Here is an 8,890-nt window from a genome sequence, read left to right on the forward strand (position 1 = left end):
GCGAACCTTTTTTGGTCTGCAGGGTGCAGTGGAATAGTAAAAAAACAGTCTTTGAGATCTATAATTATTTTGAAGTAACCCTGTGGGATGGCTACTGGGGTGGGCAGTCCCGGCTGTAGGGCTCCCATGAGCACCATGATGGCATTTACAGTTTGGAGATCTTGTAGTAGCCTCCACTTGCCTGACTTTTTCCTAATTACAAATATGGGAGTGTTCCAGGGGGAGGTGTTATCAACAATATGTCCCGCGTCTAGTTGTTCCTGTACTAACTGTTTAGCGGCGGCAAGCTTGTCTGAGGTAAGAGGCCATTGATCAATCCATACTGGCTCATCAGACTTCCAAGTAATGGGATCGTTACAATTTTGGGGTGCAGGCATGTCAATGGCCGCCATTAAAAATTTCCAAAGCCCTTTTTGTCTATTTGTTCTGTAATTGGAATAGGTTGTAAAATGCCGCTTTTTTGTTTTCCTAGCCCTTTCCCTGGACTGTATCCTTGTGTCAGCATCTGGGCAGTAATTATATCATTAGGGCTACACATTATGATTCCCATTTGTGCGAGCAGGTCCCTGCCCCACAAATTGACTGGGAGATGAGGGACAATAAAGGGTTTAATGAGACCCGAGTTACCTTCTTTGTCTCTCCAAGTGAGATATTTTGAGCTCTGCTTAGGGTTTTGGCTCTGTCCAATGCCCCTTAAATTGGTCAATGTGTCAGAGGTGGGCCACTGGGCAGGCCAATCCTCTTGTTTAATAATGGTTACATCAGCTCCAGTGTCTATTAATCCTGTAAACACTTTATCATCTAGCCACAGACTAAGGGAAGGTTTTTGGTTGGAAATAGTTTGTATCCAATATGTATCTGAGGATTTAAATCCCTCCGACCCTCGTGTGGCCCTATGGCTGGTATTGCCAGTCCTAACTAGGGGCAATAAAAGTAATTGGGCTATTCTGTCTCCCTGAGCGACGGTAATGATGCCATCAACCGCTTTTGCCATGATTTTGATCTCCCCTTCATAGTCATTATCTATTACTCCTGGGTAGACTTGTAAACCCCTTATTGTGACACTGCTTTTACCCAAAAGCAATCCGAATGTGTCACAGGGCAAAGGCCCATATATCCCTGTATTTAGGGCTTGGGCTCCCAGTTCAGGTGTTAGCACTGTGTAGGAGGAGGCACAGAGGTCCAGTCCTGCTCTCCCTGGGGTTGTTCTAGCGAAGTCTGAAATGGATTTTTGTTGCTCGCTGGCATAAAGCTGACTGCCCCATAAGCTTGTTTCGGGGCCTGGGCGGGCCCCTCCCCCCGTTTCCCGACCTTGGTGGCAGGGGATTGCCATCAATATCAGTTTTGGATCTACATTTATGGGCAAGATGTCTGCCTTTCCGACATCTTGGACAGATACCTGGGCCTCTATTTTCATGTACCTTGTTGGAGTCCCCCTTACAGTCCTTGGCAAAGTGCCCCGTCTTGCCACATTTAAAACAAGCTCTTTTTTGTTTATCTCTGTTTCCTAGGAATTCCTTAACTGTCTGTCCGCTAAAAGCAGCAGCCATTGCCAGGCCCTGCTGATACGAGGGCCCAATATCAGAGCAAAGGCGGATATATCCTGTCAGGTCTGTCTTTTTGCGATAAGGCCGGATGGCGGCCTGGCAGGCCGCGTTTGCATTTTCATAAGCTAGTTGTTTAACATAGTCCACTCCTGTATCTGGATTGCCAAATATTCTTCTGGCAGTGGTCATAAGTCTATGCACAAAATCTGCAAACGGCTCGTCAGGCCCTTGTTTGGCTCCAGTGAGCGAGGCACCTGGATCCCCTTTTACAGGTAACTTTCTCCAGGCTTTAGTAGCAGCCGCTTGTATTTGGGCATAGAGGCCAGGATCGTACTGTATCTGAGCATCAGTGTTAGCATAATTGCCTGAACCAGTAAGCATGTCAGAGTCCCAACCATTGCCGGCTTGTTGGTTTTGTTTAGCTGTCTCTCTGCAATTTTCAAAATACTCTGACTTCCAGAGTAAGTGATCACCACCAGTCAGGACAGCTCTCACCAACGTGTTCTAATCAACAGGAGTAAGCCAATTCTCTGCTACAGACTCCATTATGGCAAGGGTATAGGGGGCTGTAGCTCCATACTGGGAAACAGCTATTTTTAATTCTTTGATAACAGCGAAATCAAATCCTGCATGATGCCTCCAGGCTTGGGCCTGAGGGTCGGTGGTTTCTGTCACCGGAAAGGCATCGGCAAGGGGGAAGCCCTCCTCCTTATTACTAGCAGGTCTCCGCCCTACTGGGACGTGTTGTCCTGGCCGCTGCGGCGGGCGGATGTTTTCTTGGGGAATTCTGGTATCAGGGACTCTCTCATTACCCGTTCTGAGCTTCTGGAGTCTGATAATTAAAGATTGATGAAGCCCCTCAAGCTTAATCTGTTCCTCAAGCTGTGCTATTTTTCTCTTTAAGGTCTTCCTTAGGATCCACTGCAGCCATAACAATGGGTGCGGAGGACATATTGTAAGGAGGCGGCCAGTCAGGGTTATGGTACTGGGCCGCTTCATCTTCTAAATTTCCCCAATCCACTTCCGCCGGGTCAGGGTCTTCTCTAGAGTCCTTTGCTAGTTTAAGCGTAGGGTACCTCTTTGGCTTACACTCCTCGCTATCCCTGACCTTGTCCTGTGGGGGAATCATAGGGTAAATCTTTTCTGTATCTTTTGGTTTACAGTCCCTACTGGCCTTGATTTTGTTCTCTGCGGGAGCTGCCGCCCCTTGGGTCTTACAGTTTCCCTGGTCATCACTCTCTAGGAAATTAAGTCTGCTTCTTCCCCAGGGGAAGGCTTTCGAAGGTCTGTTTTAGAGCCTTCCTTCAGTATCTCCTCTGTCTGGGCAATAGCAGGCACCACATTGGGACAGTCTTTGTGGTTGTCTATTAATTCTTTGATTAAATTCCAGTATGCAAAGGCAGTCACTGGAACCTCTTCAGGCCCAAATGTCTGATAAAAGTCCTCGAGGGCGTCACCAACCCTCTTCCATCTCTTTATATCAATTGTGCCCTCTCGAGGGAACTAAGGGCAGACATCCTGTACAAAGTCAAAAAATTTAAACAAGTCTTGTCCTTTAACCTTTACTCCTCGTGTCTTTAAAGCTTCTTTTAACTGCTTAACATAAAGCTGATGCTGACTTAGTTCCTGACCCATCTTCGGACGCACTCACTCACCTTTTACTCCGGCGCGGCAGGTTCCCGCGGCGGTCGAAGGACTTTCGTTTTCTGCGCTTCGAACTTCTCGAACTCCGGCGCCACGCGTCCTCGTCCTCACTGGACCCCTCGTATCCACTGCCCCACGTTGGGCGCCACTTGTCCCGACCCGCGGGACCAGTTATTTGTGGGACCTGGAGGAGGGAGTGGGAATTGGGAGAGGCGACAGACACAAGAAATGGAGACAAGACAGGAGTCTGATCAAGTCTCGTTTATTGGCAGTAGGGCAGAGGCTTAAGTAAGGCAGAAAGAGGAAGTAGCAGGGGCGGTGCTTTCCAAGGTGCTGGGTGGCAGACAAGGGCCACGTCACAATGGGTAAATGGAAACTACCAAGCTTTTCGCGGGCTTTTCGCGGCATTTCGCGGGCTAGTCGGCCATCTTAGATGCTAGGCCAGAGACGGGGAAAAGGAAACTTACAGGCTTACTTGCAGGCTTAAGCGACCATCTTAGATGTGTAACTGCCAGGCCTCATGGCTCCGGACGGAATGAACTAAAGGAAAAAGAGAAAAAAACGTGGAGAAAGCTGAAGATAATTATACTAGATAGGTTGAGATTGAGGGGGAGGGTTAAAAAAAACAAATACTACTCTTCTCCATTCTAGAAAGTCCTCTTCTTTTTTTGTTTTGTTGTGTCCAGACTGAGTACGTATTGGGTATTGGGTTCCTTCTTGTCTCTTTTTAGTCTATCGGTCAATGATCAGTTGGGGCTTTAGTACCTCAAACCCTAAAGTTATGAGTTACTTCATGGGTAACTGGAGTTTAGTGCCTCTCAGTATGTTGTGTTCTCTGACTCACTTACCCTAATAACCTGATTCAAAATAGACTAAAAAGTCCTGTTTTATTGAATGATAATGAGCAGTCACTAAATATATTAATAGCACCATATTAAGCTTTGTGCTAATGTAGTACACAGAACTGGCCAAGCTAAGGCTCTAGCCTGCTAGATGATTGCTTCAACTCTTCTAAATTAGTGTTGCATATCCTAAGAGGCAGCATTGGGTCTCATGAAAACTAATCCTACTTTGATTTTTGTCACAATGCCTCCAGTGCCCATGACCTGAGATTAATCTCATTAAGAGATTAATGAAGCAACACTTGAAAATATTAATGTTATAATTTTATTTTTTTGTTTTTGTTTTTTGAGAGTCTTGCTCTGTCACCTGGACTAGAATGTCATGGTCAGCATAGCTCACGGCAACCTCAAATTTCTGGGCTCAAGTGATTCTCCGGCCTCAGTCTCCTGAGTAACTGGGACTACGGATGCATGCCACCACGCCCAGCTAATTTTTTTCTGTTTTTTATGGAGACGGGGTCTCACTCTTGCTCAGGCTGGTCTCGAACTCCTGAGCTCAAGCAATCCTCCTGCTTCAGACCCCTGAGTAGCTGGGACTACGGATGCATGCCACCACGCCCAGCTAATTTTTTTCTGTTTTTTATGGAGACGGGGTCTCACTCTTGCTCAGGCTGGTCTCGAACTCCTGAGCTCAAGCAATCCTCCTGCTTCAGCTATAATTTTATTTTAAATCAGAATTCAGGCTCACAGGTTCTTGTTAGTAAGCTTCTTTCTGTGTGCATAGTGCCCAGAAGCTCAAACTATTGAGAAATGTAAATACCTTGGAGAAGTTGGAGGGTATGAATTTAAAATGTGCATAATAGATCCTAACTGAAGGATCTATAAGGCTGTGTACCACAGAGTTGATTTTAACCAGAGTGTTGATGAAATTGGTGATCACCGGAATGACTCAATTGTGTTACTAGACCTCTTTGTAGGAGTAGGTTCACTACTACTGTTCATGTTTCAGTTCCATTATGAACTGAAAAGGAAAGAGAAAGATGGAAAATTTAAAGGATAATCTATAGTACCATCTGCCTCCAAAGCCTTACTTAGCCTGCTGATTAATAAAATTATTATTCAAGAAAAGGTAGTAAAGATGTTGAACTTCCCCCTAAGACAAGAAGCTATTTCTGCAAAGGGACATCTTTATGTAGATGAAAGAATTTCATAGTTTGGAACTTCTGTATTATGATCTTAATCTAAGCTTAAGAACATCATTTCTTAAATGTCTTATCCCCAAACAACTTCAATAATGTTTTCTCAGTTCCACCTAGTGACAAACTAGGTTTTAACCTTTGAAATAAATTGAGATCCAATTTTCTGGGGAAAGATTTCTAAGTTTTTATAGTTTTCTTTTCTTGTGGCATGTAATGTGACATGTAAATAAACTAGTTCTTATTTCTAATGATTAATCTTTTTAAAAAATAAACTTTATTTTTTAGAACAGTTTTAGATTTATGAAAAAAAAAATTGTAAAGCTAATATAGGGAGTTCCCATAAACCCAACCCCACAACCAATTTCCTCTATTATTAACATCTTTTTTTTTTTCTTTTTTTGAGACAGGGTGTCTCTCTGTTGCTCAGGCTAGAGTGCAGTGGCATCATCATAGCTCACTGCAGCACCAACTCCTGGGCTCAAGTGATCCCAATTCTCCTGCCTCAGCCTCCTGAGTAGCTGGGACTACCGGCTCACATCGCCATGCCCAGCTAATTTTTTTAAAAAATTTTTTGTAGAGACAGGGTCTTGCTATTGCCCAGGCTGATCTTGAACTCCTGGCCTCAAGTGATCCTTCCGCCTCAGCCTCCCAAAGTGCTAGAATTATAGGCGTGAGCCACCTGATCTACTTTCTGCCACTAGTTTTGCCCTTTGTAGATTCATTCTAGTAGAACATCTTAAGGGGAATCATACAGTATCCAGTTTATTGCATCTGATTTCTTTCACTTAACATATGCTTTTTTTTTTTGAGACAGAGTCTCACTGTGTTGCCTGGGCTAGAGTGCCATGGCGTCATCCTAGCTCACAGCAACCTCAAACTCCTGGGCTCAAGCAATCCTTCTGCCTCAGCCTCCCGAGTAGCTGGGACTACAGGGCCTGGCTAATTTTTTCTATGTATTTTTAGTTGTCCGATTAATTTCTTTCTATTTTTAGTAGAGACGGGGTCTCGCTCTTGCTCAGGCTGGTCTCGAACTCCTGAGCTCAAACGATCCACCCGCCTCGGCCTCCCAGAGTGCTAGGATTATAGGCGTGAGCCACCGCACCCGGCCTCCATTATGATTTTAATTTGCATTTCCCTAATGACAAATGATGTTGAGGACTTTTGGTGTACTTATTTGCCATTCCTGTATTTTTGTACGTGTGTGTGAAGTGTCTGTGCACATTTCTGCCCATTTTTTTATTGCTTATTTATCTTATTGAGTTATAGAAGTTGCTTATATAAAGACTTATTTACTTATTTTTAAATTTGTTGACCAAAGCAGCATACATTTTAGAGTTTATCCTCAATGTATAAATGAATGTAGTGAAAGGCTCTTAAGTAGTAGCTAAGTACTTAATTGGAATATAAGTGTCGTTTTGCATGTGTTAAGTAACTAAAAACTAGATCTAATGGAAATGTAAAGTATTTTTTGTGTGCCACTCCCTTTGCCCAACATAAATGAACCCATTTCTCCAAACCTGTTCTAGTGAATGCTGAGTTTTTTATTTGTTTGCTCTTTTTTTTAAGCTTTGATATAATAGTTTTTGGTTAGGGTCCACTGCTGTGAGAACCCATCTATGGCAGTGTTTCAGGTGTTTATTTTGATCGTACCTATCTGTTCCACACAATATGTCTCATCTTCCTCATACATTCTGTGGGGACTGACCAACTGCCAAATAGACTTTTAGAGACATGGAAAACCCATTAAAAAAATAAATATTGGCTCATGGACACATGAGATTCAAATATCACTTTAATTGTAAAAGGAATAAGTGTGGCTTAGTTTACATTGTGATTGGTTAAAACTCAATGGCATTTTTGTGTATATGTGTATATTCCTCCGGCCAAATAAAACACTGGAGTAAAATTAGAAATGGTGCCATCGATTGTTGGGTTACTGTGATGTGTTTACTGTCATCTCTCTTGACAGACTGTAGCAGATCACATTTCAGTTATAACTGCTTTAATTAAAATATTGGTATTTTTATGTGGCTATTTCCTCTAAGAAATCTACACACACATACACACACCCTAGCAGCTGTGGATTATGTTCTATTCCATTACTTGCTGTCCATTTTTAAGTGGATGGACGAACCTGCTCCAAGTTTACTATTTCAAAAAGAAAAATGAGTTCCAAAAAGGAATGGAAAAGGGATTACAGTTCAAAAACATTTTTTTAAAGAGATTGTGATATCTCATTGTATTGTCATCTATAACATTTGGGTCGTTTGGGTCTCAGAAAGGGTAGCCTAAGGTTTGTGAGGGAGGCAGTTTTGTCCTTGATTTGAACCATTTTTTTTTTTTTTTTGTATTCTGGAGTGGACTATTATTAAGCTTGTTTAGGGTAGAAATTATATGATCAATCACTTAATGTTACATGTGAGCATGGTGTATGTTATTAAATACATAATTTTGTCATTCAAAAGGAGTCCCTCTTTTGGTCCCATTCCATAGAGGAGTGAGAAGTATTCTAAAGATGTAGGAGGAAAAGAGATCATGCAATTTGTAGGAAAGAAATTCAAGCCTACTTTTTTTTTTTTAACCCAGCATTTTAGCGCTTTAGGATTCAAATTCTTAGATTTTGTTGTTGTTGTTGTTTCATTCCCTTCCCCAGAGAGATAATATTTAACTCAGGGGAATTCTGTTTTTAATGGCTTGAATCACTTGATTGAGTTAACAATAAACAGAATCTCCTTCTTTGCTATTCCTTCCTTCCTTTATTTATCCTCTAACATAGCATTAGATGGCTCCATTGGTTCTTCAAAGGAAACATTCAGGTATATGTCACTTAAAATCCATGTGCAGGAGATGTTATAATCATGATCTGATTGTGCATGTGTGTGGTAGTGGGTTAGATTTTGCTGTTTTCTTGCATATATGGTCCAAAACAGGTCATTTTAAAACGGTTCTTTAGAAGAAATATGATATTCTCCTCCAAAAGAAAAAAAACCTATTTTGTAGGAAATTTAAAAAAACAAGGTCTGAGTCCAGCTGCAGTGGCTCATACCTGTAATCCTAGCACTTTGGGAGGCTGAGGCAGGAGGATCACTTGAGGCCAGGAGTTCAAGACTAGACTGGACAACATAGCGAGACCCCGTTTCTACAAAAAATTAGCCGGGTATGGTGTCAAGTGCCTGTAATCTGAGCTACTCAGGAGGCTGAGGCAGGAGAATCTCTTGAGCCCAGGAGTTCGAGGCTGCAGTGAGCTATGATTGTGTCACTATACCCCAGCCTGGGTGACAGAGTGAGACCCTGTCTCAAAAAACAAAACAAAACAAAAAAAACCCAAGATCTGCAGCTTTAGTTTCTGTTTCACATTTTGCCTTTTCATAACTCCTTATAATATTTTTAACGATTCTAAATGGTAGGTGAAATGAATGGAACTAGTTCTCTAAGAAACCTAAGTAGTTAATATAGAGAAAAAGTATCATCCTGTAGATTTTATTGAATTTTCACATTTGTTTAGTGTTCTTTCTCTAAAATAATTGATAAACCTACTGGAGGAGCCTAGAAATGGGTTCAGAAGAGTATCACAAACTTGGTAATTGTGAGAATATATTTATGCACATGACTGGAAGGATAAAATTTGCTAAAATAAAGGCCTCTTCCCAAATAGCCT

This window comes from Propithecus coquereli, unplaced genomic scaffold (genome assembly GCF_000956105.1).
Source record: "Propithecus coquereli isolate 6110/MARCELLA unplaced genomic scaffold, Pcoq_1.0 Scaffold515, whole genome shotgun sequence".
Taxonomy (NCBI): domain Eukaryota; kingdom Metazoa; phylum Chordata; class Mammalia; order Primates; family Indriidae; genus Propithecus; species Propithecus coquereli.